Source organism: Peromyscus maniculatus, chromosome 4 (assembly GCF_049852395.1).
Source record: "Peromyscus maniculatus bairdii isolate BWxNUB_F1_BW_parent chromosome 4, HU_Pman_BW_mat_3.1, whole genome shotgun sequence".
Taxonomy (NCBI): Eukaryota; Metazoa; Chordata; class Mammalia; order Rodentia; family Cricetidae; genus Peromyscus; species Peromyscus maniculatus.
The window spans coordinates 45,594,223-45,610,821 of record NC_134855.1 but is presented as its reverse complement, the minus strand read 5'-3'; the positions used below and the strand labels follow the sequence as shown (position 1 = coordinate 45,610,821).

The window sequence follows — 16,599 nt, the reverse complement described above, 5'->3', positions numbered from 1 at the left end:
ACCCAGTGGTTAGAGTCAGTCAGAAAAAAAGATAGGAGCTTTACAATGTCAAGCAGTATTGAAAAGGTCACTTCTATTTTGAGCTTGTATAAAGAGACAATTGCTCCTTTGTTCCTTCTGGGACAATGCCAGTGGAACACCCTTCTGGGCACTGCAGGTCAGCAAGGGGGTCATGATACTTTATCCAGCACTCACACACACACACACACACACACACACACACACACACACACACACACACCACATTACATAATAGAGATTCTATCTATGAAGCAGAAATGAGTATAATTTGATGTTGAATATCTGCAACGTGCCACATTTGCAGCTTTGTGGGTCAACAAAATGTTCCTTAGCTATTTTTGTCCTTGTGTCCTGGGGTTTGGGATACGCCACCTCTGTACCTCATTTACTTCTGTGTCCACATGCATAGAAAGAAAGCAGAGATGTCATAAACAGCAAATAGAGAAGAAAGGTTGGAAGAATGTAGTAGTGAAGAAAAGTAATTCTACAAAACACTTGCTATCTCTATCTATCATCTATCTATCTATCTATCTATCTATCTATCTATCTATCTATCTATCTATCTATCTATCTATCTATCTATCTACCTACCTACCTACCTATCTATATCTTGAGGTTGAATCACCATATGTAGTCTAGGCTGGCCTCAAACTTGCCTCAGCCTCCCCAGTGCCTAAATTTTAGGCATGCATCACCACATATAGCAAATGACAAAATTTGACAGGGCAATTTGCTAAAGAGTAAAGTAAGATTTCATCTAGGAGCCTTATATAGTAGAACAAGGAAGACATGCATTGGATAGACATGGTTTTCTCAGCAGTAGGCCCTACCCCAGATTCTATTGCGGTGTAATCCTGGATACACTTCTAGACTGTGCCTTTCCTCCCAAGTCAAGGAACACTTCGTGTAAGGGAGGACTTGCTGGCTCCATTTCCTGCTCCCTACTTTCCTTCCCTGATATCTCCTAGTAAATTTGCACCTGCCCTTGCACAGCAGAGGGATGGAAGGAGGGGAAAACACCAGATTCTTTCTGTATGTTGGTTAGCTGTATCAGAGTGAATTAAGAATCAGACAATGCACTGCAACATAAGCTGTCACCAGTGTTTTTGATCCTAGCCATTCTGACAGGTGTAAGATGGTATCTTAGAGTCATTGTGATTTGCATTTCCCTGATGGCTAAGGATGTTGAGCAATTCCTTAAATGTTTTTCAGCCAGTTGAGATTCTTCTATTATGAATTCCCTGTTTAGATCAGTACTCCATTTTTTCAATTGGATTGTTTGGTATTTTGGTGTCTTCTAGTTCCTTGAGTTCTTTATATATTTTGAAGATCAGCCCTCTGTCAGATGTGGGGTTGGTAGAGATCTTTTCCTATTCTGTAGGCTGTTGTTTTGTCTTATTGACTGTGTCCTTTGCCTTACAGAAGCTTCTCAGTTTCAGGAGGTCCCATTTATTAATTATTGCTCTCAATGTCTGTGTACTATGTTATATTTAGGAAGTGATCTCAAATGTGGGGTAAGGGGAACACTCCTCTACTGCTGGTTGGAGTGCAAACTTGTACAGTTAGTTTGGAAAGCAGTATGGTGGTTTCTTAGAAAATTGGGAATCAATTTACCTCAAGATCAGCAACACCACTCTTGGGCATATCCCCAAAGGATGATCAATCATACCACAAGGACACTTTCTCAACTACGTTCATAGCAGCATTATTCATAATAGCCAGAACCTAGAAACAACCTAGATTCCCCTCAATCAAAGAATGGATAAAGAAAATGTGGTGCATTTACAAAACAGATTATTATTCAGCTATAAATAAAAATAACATCATGAAATTTGCAGGCAAATGGATGGAATTAGAAAAAAATCATCCTAAGTGAGGTAACCCAGCCCCAGAAAGACAAACATGCCATGTACTCACTCATAAGCGGATATTACATGTAAAGCAAAGGATAACCAGACTATAATTCACTGCTCCAGAGAGGCTAGGTAGCTAGGAGGACACTAAAAGGGACATGTATGAAACACCCTGGGAGGGGGAAATAGATACGATCTCCTGGGTAAACTGTGAGGGAGTGGTGGAGAGGGGAGGGGATGGAGGATGAGAACATGAGGGAACTGGAAGGTTGAGTAGGGGAGGGACAGAGAGGGAGAGCAATGAAAGAGATATCTTGATAGAAGGAGTCATTATGGGGTGAGGGAGAAACCTGGTGCTAGGGAAATTCCCAGAAATCCACAAGATGACCCTAGCTTAAATTCCCAGCAATAGTGGAGAGGGTGCCTGAGCTGGCCTTCTCCTACAATCAGACTGGTGACTACCCCAACTGTCATCATAGAGTCTTCATCCAGTGACAGATGGGAGAAGATGCAGAGATCCACAGCTAGACATGGGGCCAATCACCTGGAGTTCAGTCAAAGAGAGGGAGGAGGGATTGTATGACCATGGGGTATCAAGATCATGATGGGGAAACCCACAGAGACAGCCAATCTGAGCTAGTGGGAGCTGGCAGACTCTGGATGGACAGCTGGGGAACCTGCAGGGCACCGAACCAGGCCTTCTGAATGTGGGTGACAGTTGTGTGGCTTAGTCTGTTTGTGGTGCTCCTGGCAATGGGACTTGGATTTCCCATTCAATGGAACTTGGAGTTCCCTGGTGCATGAACTAACTTTATGGATCCCACGCCCTATGGTGGGATACCTTGCTCAGCCTTGATGCAGTGGGAAGGGGGTTGGGCTTGCTTCAACTTGATGTGCAAGACCTTGTTGACCTACTATGGGATGTTTTACTGTCTCTAAGGAGTGGATAGGGTGTTTGGTGAGGGGGAAGGTGGGGAGGAACAGGAGGATGGGAGGGTAACTGTGGTTGGTATGTAAAATGAAAAAACATTTAAAAAGAAAAGAACCAGACATGGGCACTTTCTAGAACCTGGGCCCAAGTGCCCATTCAACAGGCCGGTCCTCTCATGATGTTCAAATGCCCCTTAGTGTGGCCAGGCTTTCATCCTCTCTCATGGTTGGGGCTTTCTTCCTAATTTCTCTTTCCCCACAAACAGTTGAGTAGAATATTCCTCCTTAGGTCATTCTGGCACACTGAAGTGCATCCAATAATCAGCTACATAAATAAGGCACTCATGACTGAAAATGAATTGATGAGCTGCTCTGTCAATGCTTGTGAATGTAAAACTTATAATGAGTGCCAAGAAGGCAGCAAATCATAAACCAGGAATTTAAAAATGGCATTGATGTTTATCTATTAATTCAAAATAATGTTTTTATAATATTATTTTTATTTTTGACATAATTCCTTAATTGCCCCCTTTGCTCCCTCCTGCCCCTCTCATGTAGCTTTCTTGACCTTTCTCAAGTTCATGCCCTCTTTTTTTATTGTTTATATATGTAATATGTATTACTAAATATGTAAAAATAAAACCTGTTCTGTATGTATAGTATTTCTTTTCTTTCTTTCTTTCTTTCTTTCTTTCTTTCTTTCTTTCTTTCTTTCTTTCTTTCTTTCTTTCTTTCTTTCTTTTTTTTTTTTTTTGGTTTTTCGAGACAGGGTTTCTCTGTGTAGCTTTGCGCCTGTCCTGGAACTCACTTGGTAGCCCAGGCTGGCCTCAAACTCACAGAGATCCGCCTGGCTCTGCCTCCCGAGTGCTGGGATTAAAGGCGTGCGCCACCACTGCCTGGCTCAGTATTTCTTGTATGTGTACAATTTCTGAGCTGACCTCTTGGTGTTGGGTTGAGATACTACACACAAGATAATGTTTTAAGGACCATGAAGAGACTGTATAGAACAAATGTTAAAATATCGGACTCTATTTCAACAGAATTGTTTAGATGGCAAACTCCAGTGAGACAAGTACTGGAAATCACTTCAATGTTTGGTAGTGTGGTGGTATGAATGAGACTCTCCTCCCCATAGGCTCTGGCATTTGAATATCTGGTCCTTAGTTGGTGGCTATTTGGGGAGACTTAGGAAGTGTGACCTTGCTGGAGAAATTTTTCAGTGGGGGAAGGCCTTCAAGTTTCAAAGTCATGTGCCATTCACTGTTCCTTCTATGCTTCTTGCTTGGGATTTGAGGTGTGAGCATGCAGCTTGCTATTACAGTCACCATATCTGCCCGCTGCCATACTTACTTGCCATGGTAGTATTGGACTCTTACCCCTCTGGATTATAAACCCAAATAAATCCTACCTTTAATAAGCTGTCTTGGTCATGGAATTTTACCACAGCAACTGAAAAGGCACTAGTGATGCATGGCACAAGAAAATAGTGTGCAGACATTAAAATGGCATTATAAAAGAAGAGGTATGCATAAAGAAGTACAGTATTCTCTTAAGCCAAATATACAAATGATTTGTTTTGTTTTAATTAAATAAAATATACTTAATTAATTGTGTGTGTGTGTGTGTGTGTGTGTGTGTGTGTGTGTGTGTGTGTATGCCATGGTACATGTGGGGAAGTCAGAGTATAACCACCTGAGGGAACAAATTCCCTTCTTCTACCAAAAGGATTCTAGGAATCAAACTCAAGTTTCCAGACTTGAAGCGAGCACTTTACCCATTGGGCCATTGAGCTAGACCCCAATTTTTTAGGGACTCTGAAATAAGGAACTATCATCCAATCAAACTCTAAATGACTCATCAGCCACTAAGAGATGAATTAGTTGGGACATAAGATTTTACTTGAGTGAGAAAATGTAGTTGTGTATAGAAAAAAAGTTTATGCTTATTTCTTTGCCCCCTAGTTGTTTGAAATGTCACAACGATATATTGACTTTTCATTTAAGATTATACATTCTACTGTCATTTTGTTGCTCAATGTAATTGTTTTAAAATATTCTTTGAGGCAACTTTGAACCAGAAAAAAAAGAGAGTATCAAGAATAGTATGTCTCTCACTAATTTAAAAAAATGTAATAAAGGCCCAAGAATTTGGAAATTCTTCAGGAATGGTGTATATAGAATTGTCAAAGCTAGAGGCTAGTATGACTGAGTCATAGGCTGTGAATGACTTTCCTACTGGCCACCAACATACTGAACCTTTCAGGCTGACTCTCTAGAGATGCTTAACTTTCATTAGTTTGCTTAATTTTTCATTAGTTTGTAGTAAAATTAATAAAAAAAACCTGAACCTAAGTAAAAAAAACTTAAAAGCCAGTCAGGCTTTTGAGGCTCTCTGATTTCCCTGAAGGTGCAGAAATATCTAGAGATACCTAGAAAAGGACTCTATGTCTTGAAAAGTGACAAGAGGGGAATCTTGCCTCAGGATGGAGACAATGACAGATGGGACCAGGTGAGACCTAGATGGGCTTTGAATCAATGTTGAGGCAGGTTAAGATTCAGGAGATGCCAGAATGGGGGTGAATGAGTTTTCTGCATAGTTCGACACAAAACTGTGGTGAGCAGAGGGTATGATAGGTTGAAAATATGCTCCACTCTAAGATGTATTTTCTTTCTAATTCCTGTAATTATGCCCCACTACCTAGTAAGACAAACAATATTATTTAACTGAAGACCTTGACAAGAAGTGATTATCCTATGTTATTAACCAGCTGACTGGCCACTGAAGTATTCATCTCAGTATCGGTTCCTGAGGTATTAGAGATGTGAAATTAGAAAACACTGAAGATTAAGTCAAACTAGAAAATGAAATCTAGAAGTATAATCAAAAGCTGATGGATACACATATATCTCACCCTTTAAGGACAAACCTTATATCCATCACTTGAAAACATTCCTTTGTTCTGGCTATAGGGCATTGTGGTGTTAATGGTATCTTTAAGCTAAATAACAATAAGTAAAGGGACCTTGTCCTTGTCAATGAACTTCTGGCCTGGAGCAAATCACCGTGATTTAATTTCTTGTTACCTGGCAGGGACAAAAGGGTTAGAGGTTGCACTCAATCAATCAGCCTATAAAGTTCTTGTATCTGCTCTACCCTTGGCTAAGCATGAATGAACACAACCTAGAAGTGAAAAGGTGCTTAAATAAAAGACATTAAGGGAAAAATGCCAAACATTGCTTCCATATAAGCTACAACGAACTTAAAGATGCCCAAGATTCTTCTAAACTCCATTCTGCCAGATAGAGGGCCCTGGGTATAGTAGATTCAGACAGAGTGAAGTATGAGACTGCTTCTACTGTGTCTTATTTGTGTTAAATTGGACATGCTACTGAAGTCTTTGAGCTTTTGTCCTGTCAACTATAAATCATTGATAATAATATATATCTTATGGAGGTATTGCAATTGTTAATTAGAAAAAGGATATCTCTATCTATCATCTATCTATCTATCTATCTATCTATCTATCTATCTATCTATCTATCTATCTATCTATCTATCCAGTGCCTTTACCAGTGCCCTATATAAAATTAGCAATAGCTGTTCTTTCATGATACATTCTCAAATTGGAGTGAGGTGGTCTCATAATACATCCAAGAAAAAAAAAGAAGATATATATTGGGATAGGGTATGTTTTTCAAGTTATCTTTAAGTCATGCTTATTATTAACTCTTCAGATAAATCATGGTCATTGCCATCTCAAGCTGGGATCAGTGGAAGTCAATCCAGAATTGAAGTAGAGGAGTAGATTCTTGACAAAGACAAAGCTACTTCAGAGAGGCAAAAGACCAGGTTGGAGGCAAAGGTGGTGATATTAAACCATAATGTAACATCTTTGGGCACAAAGGATAGGCAAAAATTTGAGAAATAACTGTGACAAGACTTACAAAGATGCTTGGCATTGTCTAAGTACTTGAAAGCAGGACAGAGTAAGCTGGCTTGGAAGGTTGAAAATTTATTACCTGAGATGAACACCATCCATAGCTCCATGGAAACCCATTTCTTCCTTCCTGAAAAGAAGGCAATGGAAGATTATCCAGCTGATTTTTATGGTGCCCTACAGGACTAAAATATATTAATACATATTTGATCTTCAATATCAGGGTAAGGTTTTTAATCTATTTAATATTTCCAGTTATGGACCAGGAATGACATATTTGGACAGAACTGCTCTGAATTGGTTCTCCTTTAGCGAGAACAAAACCTATCAGCATCTTGTTTTGACTTGGGTATGGGATCCAGGACTTATTCATGGTTTTCTCAGGAAGGTCTCCACCTGCCTGGGTCAAGTATGATGCTTAGTAGGAAAAGTCATGACTTTGAAGAGTGCCTTAGCTACATTTTCCTAAATACCCGTTGATGGAGTTTATTATACTGTCTTAACCACAGTGGTGTTAAGTCCATAAGAGCTGGTTACAAATTTTTCTATTTTTTTTTTTTTGCATAGTGTTGAGAAAGTCATTCTTCCCCTCTTTCCTTCTGTCTGTCTGAAAGTTAAAAGGACTGAGCTAAAAATCTGAGGAGATATCTCACTATAATGGAGAAAATAACATGGAGTGTATTTGGTATAAAATTATTAGTTCATGTACTGTCAAAAGGGAAAATTTACCTTTGAAGAAAAAGAATTGCAGAAGTATATAATCAGAATTCATCCAAATACCACCACCTCCACCATGTGTGCGCTTGTGGGCACACACAAACATAGACACATAGATCACACACACACACACACACACACACACACACACACACACACACACACACAACCACTGTATCATTGTCAAGGAAAAAAGAAAACCATAAAATGGGCCTAATGACAATGTGCTATGTTAACTGTGAACCAGTGAAGGAATAAAGAACCTGCCTTGTTATGTAGCCTAGGAACTGATAAAAGAATAAACTTGCAGGTGGCTATGATTGGCAGTTATTCTCCAAGTGTCCAGACTTCTATAGGACATAATACAATATATCATGAAATCCAGAATGTCTAAGGGCAGTACATAATACTATACCACAGTGTTATGGGTTAAAATACCTTTTCTTAGACAAACAGCATAGAACGAGAGAAATCATTCTAAAAAAGTTAGTGTTCCCTTGAGTAGATTTTACATTCTTCTGGCCAAAAGATTCTCATTGTTACTTCTGAATAATTAAAATGGAACTCTACAGTTATCATGTTCTTCAGTAAGTGTGCTGTGGGATAATACTCTTGTACACTGGCTGAATAAAACCCAGGCAGGAAGTATAGGCAGGGCGAGCAGACAAGGAGAATTCTGGGAAGAGGAAAGGAGGAGTCAGGGAGTCTCCAGCCAGACACAGAGGAAGCAAGATGACAAGACAGAAATGAGAAAAGGTACCAAGCCATGTGGCTAAACATAGATAAGAATTATGGGTTAATTTAAGGGTTAGAGCTAGTCAGTAATAAGCTTGAGCTAATGGCCGATTAGTTATAATTAATATAAGCTTCTGAGTGAATATTTTATAAGCAGCTGTGGGACCATGGGTCTGGGCAGAATTGAAGAACTCTCCCAACTACATTAGTGTGTGGAATACAGCTTTGTCTTTGAAGAAACACTGATTTCCAAAGTGGTTGCTGCACCCCTGTAGGTCTCTGACACCATTTAGGAATCCATCGTGTCCTAACTTCTCTGGCTATATATCTACACAAAGTTTGCATTTCTCTTTGTACTTCAACCAAAATAGATCACAATTGACTTCGAAAGCATATATGAGAGTCCAGTTATTTTCTATCTAGTGAAGATATTTGCAAAAATATGAGTTATCTTCCCACTGCTTTGTATTGGACAATGAAGTAAGTTACTTTTCTTTTAAAGAGATGCTATTTGCTTCAAAATAAATCAGTTAATTGATTCTTAAAATTATTTAAAACTAATGGTATTAACTTTTTCAGATTTATTTTCTAACGTGCTAAGTATTAATAAAAACATAGCTTGCATATTAAAAATATTCCCTGAGGTTTTCAAATTGAGTGTAAAGTGTCCAGACTCAAAAAAGTACTATTACAGAGGACTATTAATTCAAATCTCTCTGAAGAAGTAATCAGATAGTTAGTAACAATAAAATCTAACAATAGATAGGTTTCTGATTCCACAGGCATTATATTGTCTTGGAGATATAGGGGCTACTTACCAGGTTTTTAGGTTATTTACTTAGTATAGAATGGGCTGACCAAACAGGAAAGCAATATCTACTTTTCAGAGTTCTGAATCCCACCACCTTACATTGAATTTGAGCTTTGAGTAAGTCCTGACAGGCAATCAATACCAATGGACACTACACCATTCACCTTCATTGAGCCTTTACAGTAACCTAAGGACCACAGAAAGTGTACTGCACACACACATTATTGAATTGAGTGAACAAAAATTGAGACTAATACAAAGAAGATCCTCTATTGATACTGGTGTGAAATATTACATTGTGAAATATTATGTCTAGGTTGCTGGTTGAAATCTCATCAGTTAGATGTATAAAGTGTGAAAATATCTCTCAGTATTTCATTGCAGTGCGATTTACTGGAAACAGTAAACAGCACAGCTAAGCTTCATCTTCAGAACAAATATATTTATGAGTGTAGGCCAATCTGAGCAAACTAGGCTAATTGAGACAAACTCCAAGATAAATCTATAAAAATCAATCTATAGTGGTAATACTGTCAAATGAAATATTAAAATAAGTAAAATATTGTTGATTTGTAGTTAATGTTTTATTTAAAGTTTTAAATAACAGGTTTTAAGAGCACCAATATTATTGGATTTATTTAAATGAAAAAAAGGAGACATTATTAGAAATTCTGAGCAATTAATCAGTTTCCAGTTTAGTTTTCACATTAGAGTAGATGATGTGGTTGTCACCATAACCGGTAGCTCTAACCTTCTGCACTCAGTAAGACATAGAACGAGCAGGATTTCCTGATGGAGTTTGGAAATGTCTTGTCTTGTCTTTTTCTTTTTCTTTTTCTTTTTTTGTCTGTTTCTTTCTGTGTTACAGCTAATTGGGGGTACACTGTAAATTGCATTTGCTATGAAGTTGAAAAATAATTCACTATGGTAGAGCAGATCATTAAAGGACAATAATGCTGATATTAGGTAAGTGACACTCTGCAAAGAACTTTAGGACCCCCTCCATTAAGAACCCTGGTAATCAGATTGGTGAATACCCTAACTGTCATCATAGAGCCTTCATTCAGTAACTGACGGAAACAGATGCAGAGATCCATTGCCGAGCACCAGGCCAAGCTCCAGAAGTCCAGTCGAAGAAAGGGAAAAGGGATTCTATGAGTAATGGCATCAAGATCATGATGGAGAAAGTTAAGATACAACCGAACCAAACTAATGGGAACTCATGAAATTTAGCCCAACACCTGTGGATCCTCCATGGGACTGGACTAGGCCCTCTGCATAAGTGAGACAGTTGTGTACCTTGTCTGTTTAAGGGTCCCCTGGCAGTGGGAATAGGATCTATCCCTGGTGCATGAGGTAGCTTTTTGGAGCCCATTACCTGTGGTGGAACACCTTGTATAGCCCTTATGTAGGGAGAGGAGCTTGGACCTGCCTCAACTGAATGTACCAGGCTTTGCTGCCTATGCATGGGAGGCCTTACCTTTTCAGAAGAGGAGATGGGGGTAGGCTAGGGGGGAAGGCTTGGAAGGAGCAGGGGGAGGGATGAGAGGGGGATCTGTGGTTGGTATGTAAAATGAATAAAAAATTTCTTAATAAAATAAGAGAGAATTGCTGTATTTCAAACAAGTGGAGAATTTTTGCCATTAAAGAATTTAGATTTTTCCACAAAATAATTTTGACTCATTTATCACTGTGTTGTTTTTCCTTTACTCTTAAAAATTAATTATTATTTAATTGTACGTATTTGTGGGGTATGATGATTTGATCCATGTATTTAGTATGCAATTATCAAGTTAAGATATTTAATATTTCCATCTCCTTAAATAAAAAAAAATTAATCACCCTTTCTCAGACTACCTTAGAAAAGAGTTGATGTAGACTAGAGACAGTTATGCTTCTGACATAAATCCAACTTTACACTTCCTCTGTTTCAGTAAAATATGTACCATTTGATTAAGGAATTCCAGCATTTACCACTTGGTTTGGTGAAACTCTAAATGATTCTTCCCTAAAGGATCTCAGTCCAGGGCAGCAGAACAAAAACCTTTCAAAACCATGCTAAATCAGACTCATCAGCTTATAGCTTGTCTACCACATTACTGTATTTTAAGGAACCAATTATTATGTGAGATTCTAGCTCTATGGCACCAAGGACTTTCAGGAGTCATGAACTCTGTATGATTATAAAAACTGGAATCCTCATTTAAAGGACACGGAAAGTTAATTAAAAGATAATTAGAAGGATGAGGATTTTTGACTCTCTGATATTCTCTACTTATTAAGTACATCTGGAATGCTGAAAACTATCGTCAATGCAGGTCAAAGATATTAAGAGTTTCTCCTGGGGCAGTTTTAGCCTTTTGGCTTTGTTTGAGAAGAGGAGTCAGTTGTTTATATAACTTACAGTCTTCTGACATCGTATCAAGAGAAGAAAGGATCAGTCAGTCTGTAATATATTCGTAGATTTGTTAATTCTGCAGGATATGTGTAGGAAATGCTCAACTACAGATGGAATTTATGTTTACATTGCGGTGCATTGAGACAGCCCGGATGGAAGGGCACTGATCATTATACACAGACTCTAAGTCAACAGGAACAGCGTCTGCAATTATCACTTTAGAAAACTAATTAGTTGATTTCTTTATCCTCTTTACACAAAACGGATTTCTCTGAGAACAAAAGCAATAGAAACAGCACTACAGCCAACAGGAAGATTTTTGGAAATAAAACAATAGAAAGGAACACAAACATAATTGGTCATTAGGAGAAGATTGCTGGCAAATGAGCCTTCCCCTGAAGATATCCGAAGTGGACCAGCCAATGACTTCTCCAACAGGGAAATGCCTGTCCCTGCCTCTTATCACCTTTACCTTCCTGCTGGACTGGGTTTTATCTACTGTAGGAGCAGTCTTACCCAGGTAGAGAGCCATCACCGTTTAATGGCCAGCATGTGCTTGGAGCCTGATAACGCAGTCTGTGTCTCAGACATGTCCGCCATAGTGAGATGGGCTTTCTTCTCGCCAGAGTTGGATTATTCCTCTTTTAAAACCTTGGCTTCAGCTGAGAGACTTTTTACCCATTTCCTTTTTTCACTTTGGGGTTGGATTTTTGTTCCACGTGTTGAGCATCCAGAATCTGCTCTCTGCTTCTCTTAAAGTATACATGATTTTCTCTGACAGAGAAAGAATACTGAGTGATACTAGGATTGTCTGTTCCTGCCCTTGTTTATGTATTCAGAGAGCTTTCCAGAACAGGACGTGGTCAAAAGCAAAGGGAACATGACTCACAAGTTCTCACATCTCTGGATAAAGCCTGCTAAGTTCTCCTCTACTGTCCTCAGCTCCTCTTACTACAAGTACAAGCTGCAGTTAGATTCCAGAACTTCCTGGATGCATTAAATAAATTGTCTGTAACTATGTATTTGCTGTGGCCCATAAACTAAATTGTCTGTAGCAGAGCTTACTTTTAATGATGAATAACAACCCCATGACATTTCTGGCAGAGAGAGAGCCAGACACAGAGAGAGATAGAGAGAAGGAAAGACAGAGAGGAAGGAGATATGCATATATTATGTAACATTAATTCTATAGGATGCCTCATGTTGAGGATTTCAGTACATCTTCTAAGTGGGTGATTCTTTCTTAAGGCAACTTCTATGACAGTATCCTAGAGCTGAAAACGCACCTTAGTGCTAGAGTACCTGCCTGACCTGCTGGAGTTCTGGGTTTCTTCTCTAACAGTACGAAACAAATAAACAATATGGTATAGATATTTTCATGCAGAAAGGGAAGGGATCTGTTCTTCAGAAAACTCTACACAATATTTTCACTCAAAATTTTATGACAAATATTCAATAATTTTTACAAGGATGGTAAATTTCTCTTTGAAGAAATTTGAATAATGCCATAGCCCAATGCATTGTCTTTAAAATCCAAAATCCTGCATCAGCAGCATTGCCTGTGGAACTGGTAACTTACTGGGGGAGAGAAAAGCAGTGAATTAACAGGGATGTTAAGTTTTTCCCCACAATTCATCTTTGGTGGCCCTGCAACTATTTAGCCATCTTCTTTCTGGTGAACTCTTGGACTGAAATCCATTTTCATGGATGTTGTGCAAGCTTCATGTCTCTGCTATTCTTTTTTCTCTTTCTTTCTCTCTCTCTCCTTCCTTCTTTTCTTTCTTTCTTTCTTTCTTTCTTTCTTTCTTTCTTTCTTTCTTTCTTTCTTTCTTTCTTTCTTTCTTTCTTCCTTCCTTCCTTCCTTCCTTCCTTCCTTCCTCCCTCCCTCCCTCCCTCCCTCCCTCCCTCCCTCTCTCTCTCTCTCTCTTTCTTTCTTTCTTTCTTTCTTTCTTTTTGTCTCTCTTTTTCTTTTCTTTCTTTCTTTCTCTCTTTATTTCTTTCTCTCTGTCTCTCTCCTTTTCTTTCCTTCCTTCCTTCCTTCCTTCCTTCCTTCCTTCCTTCCTTCCTTCCTTCCTTCCTTCCTTTCTTTCTTTCTTGACGCAGGCTCTCCATATGCAGCCCTAGTTGTCCAGGAATCTGCTGGCTTTGAACTCACAGAGCTCTATCAGTCTCTGCTGCCTGATTATGGGGATTGATGGCATGACCACTACACCTGGCCTTCTGTTATTCTAAAGTAAGTGTTGTTTACTGGCAGTTACTGAGTTTGGTATCATGCCCAATCATCCACTACAAATAGTGGACAGTCCCCTCTGTCCAGATTTTTGCTGTGATATAGGTGAGGCACCCAGATGACTAATGTGTCACCTGGTATTTCCATAGCATACCCTTTACCAGAAAATATTAAGGGATAATAGCAGCTAACAGAAAACTTTAAAAAACAAGAAAACAAATAAAAACCAATTTTGCAGTTTAGCTACTTCTGAAGAGAAAATGTTAATCAAATATTTACCTGCTAGTGTGACATTCTTCAAATGTAAATTAGAGTTCTTGGTGTACTATTGATGGAGTTCAGAACATGCTACCCTCAAATGACACATTGGCCATGAGTGGGAGTCTCTGTTTCTCCCACTTGCTCTCTCTTGAAACTAGCCACAGAATCTTGGAGGGCCTCTCTGATTGCCCTTCTCTTCTTTGCTAGAAATCCTTGAGTGATGGTATCTGATCTGGCGTCTAAACGGAAAGTCAAGGACATCCAAGCAAATAGGTTGACAAGCTACATCACCAACAGACAGATTATACCCTTTGTTCTCTAACTATCTACTATCCACAGAACAGCACTGTGGCACCATATCCTTAAGCTCTCCTTTCTGAAGGCTCCCATGTCACCCAGAACTTACAGGAAAGGAATCAATCTGCCAGTCTTTGGCTAATCTCTCTGGTAATAAAGATCTCAGCCCTGAACCTAACAATGGGCCATGAAAGGTATTACTTTTCTCTCTCACACTAAAATCCAGTTGACTGCAAGAATTAGCATTGAGGTTGTAAGACAGTGTTTATTAAGAACTCATTCAACATATGTAGAAAGACTAACTTATTTTTATGTCCTGGAAAATAAGTATAGATTAAATTGTTGCATGAGTCATGAGGAAGAGAAGAAATGGAATTTACTGCTGCTTGCTTTATAAAACAACTGCGATAAATTCCATCTAAGAACTATTAATCTACACCTGAGCCAGCACTCACAAAGAAAGGTCCTTCCTTACATGTGGTTGTGGAAGCTCCTGTTCCTTTTGTGATCTGTTCTATGGGCTTTGTGTTTTGATATTTTGCTTTGCCCACAATCCAAAATTAATTTATATCCTCTCCATTTCCTCACATGCACCTACACCTGCCCAAGTTTATATTAAAAAGGCCTTCCTAAGACGGAAAACTCATTGGAAAGACTGTAAAAGAGCATAGAAAAGGACACACATGAAAATTCCCTAACATGTTAGGATGCTCTCACCAATAATCACAGACATGAACAGGAACACAGGAGGAAAAAAGCATCTTTTTTATCTTCCTGTTGCAGAGGAGATAGATATACTTTGCTGGTGAAATTGAGGTGATATCCTCATATGTGACTGAAAAAAGAATTAATTATGGTCTTTGAATAATAAATTAGTTAAAGAATTCCAAGAATTATAAAAATATTCAGGCATAAAATCCTATTCTTGTATAGTTACCTTAAATATAGAAACCAGAATAGGGACAGAGAATCTTAATACAGAAATGTCCATTTCAGATATTAATTTTAATACTGAAAGAAACTTAAATATCACTCACTAGTGGAGGTAGTATCTAAATTATGCTAGCAGAACTAGAGTGTTGGCATGCACCTGTAGTCCCAGCATCTAGGAAAACTGAGGCAAGATTACTAGAGCCCAGAGGTATTTTTTCAATCACATATCCCACTCTTCCCTCATCCTACCCCTCTCCAGCCTTCCCCTGACCATGCCCTCCTACAAGAAGGGAAGGCCTCCCATGGGGAGTCAGCAGAGCCTGGTACATTTAGTAGAGTCAGGTCCAAGCCCCTCCCCCTGCCCCAATGCTGTGTGAGGTGTCCCACCATAGGTAGTGGGCTCCAAAAATGCCATAGAGCCCAGAAGTTTTACAGTATCCCGGACAATACAGCAAGATTTTCTTCACAAAATCTGTCATACAGGAACACGGCATAAGATTTTGTTGCAATGTAAGATACGTAAATCATGAGCATAAGTGTGGCACAGTAGAATACTTTCTTTTTTCTCCTTTTATTAGTTTCTCTCATACATTGTGCCCTTACCACAGTTTTCCCTCCCTTTACTCCTCCCAGTCTCTCCCCCACTTCCCCAATCCCCCAGATCCACTCCTCTCCATTGTCCTGAGAGAGAGAGAGAGAGAGAGAGAGAGAGAGAGAGAGAGAGAGAGAGAGAGAGAGAGAGAGAGAACAAGAACCAAGAACCCAGGGCTATCCAGCAAACACAGCTTAACAAGTTACAATAAGATTAGGCACAAACCCTCATATCACGGTTGGCCAAGGCAACCTAGTAGGAGGAAAAGGGTCCTAAGCACAGCAAAAGAGTCAGAGACATGCCCTTCTCCCACTACTCCCACAAAATCATCAAACTACAAAATAATTATATATTTTTGAGAGAGAGAAGGGGGGACCTAGCTCAGACCCATACAGGCTCCTTGATTGTTGCTTCAGCTTCTGTCAGCCCCTATGAGGCCTGCATTGTTGATTCTGTGAGGTACTTATCATGATGTCCTTGACCCCTCTGGCTCCTACAATCCTTCCTCCCCACCTCTGCAGGGCTCCCCTTGTTCTGCCCTGTGTTTGGCTGTGGGTCTCTGCATGTGCTTCCCTTGAAGGATGATGCCCTTCTGATGACAGTTGGGTTAGGCATTGTTCCTGTTCCTGGCTATCAAGGCAGTGCCAAGCATGGGCTCCTTCTAGTGAAGTGGGCCCCAAGTTGGACCAGTAATTGGTTGGCTACTCCCACAAGTTCCATGCCACATTACCCCAGCACCTCTTGCAGGCAGGACAGACTGCCAGTCAAAGCTTTTGCAGCTAGGTTGATGAGAATACTTTCAATAATCTTGTTAGAAAGGTCAAAAAAGAAATTCGACATATCAATATAAGTCCAACTACATAAAGTATACACATGTGGAGACA

The 16,599-nt window shown here is 39.3% G+C and overlaps 1 protein-coding gene across 7 annotated transcripts in view; it reads right to left on the bottom strand.

Moving 5' to 3' along the window:
- Nucleotides 1-16,599, bottom strand: part of B3galt1 (beta-1,3-galactosyltransferase 1) — a 567,531-nt gene that overhangs the window by 130,279 nt on the left and 420,653 nt on the right. For 6 of the 7 annotated variants that reach the window (XM_042275403.2, XM_042275402.2, XM_076569592.1 and 3 more), the window contains one exon: nt 6,824-6,871. The exons of the other annotated variant lie outside the window; for it this stretch is intronic. The gene's annotated coding sequence lies outside the window, so the exon portion shown is untranslated. The remainder of the gene's footprint in view (nt 1-6,823; nt 6,872-16,599) is intronic. 7 annotated transcript variants of the gene reach the window in all.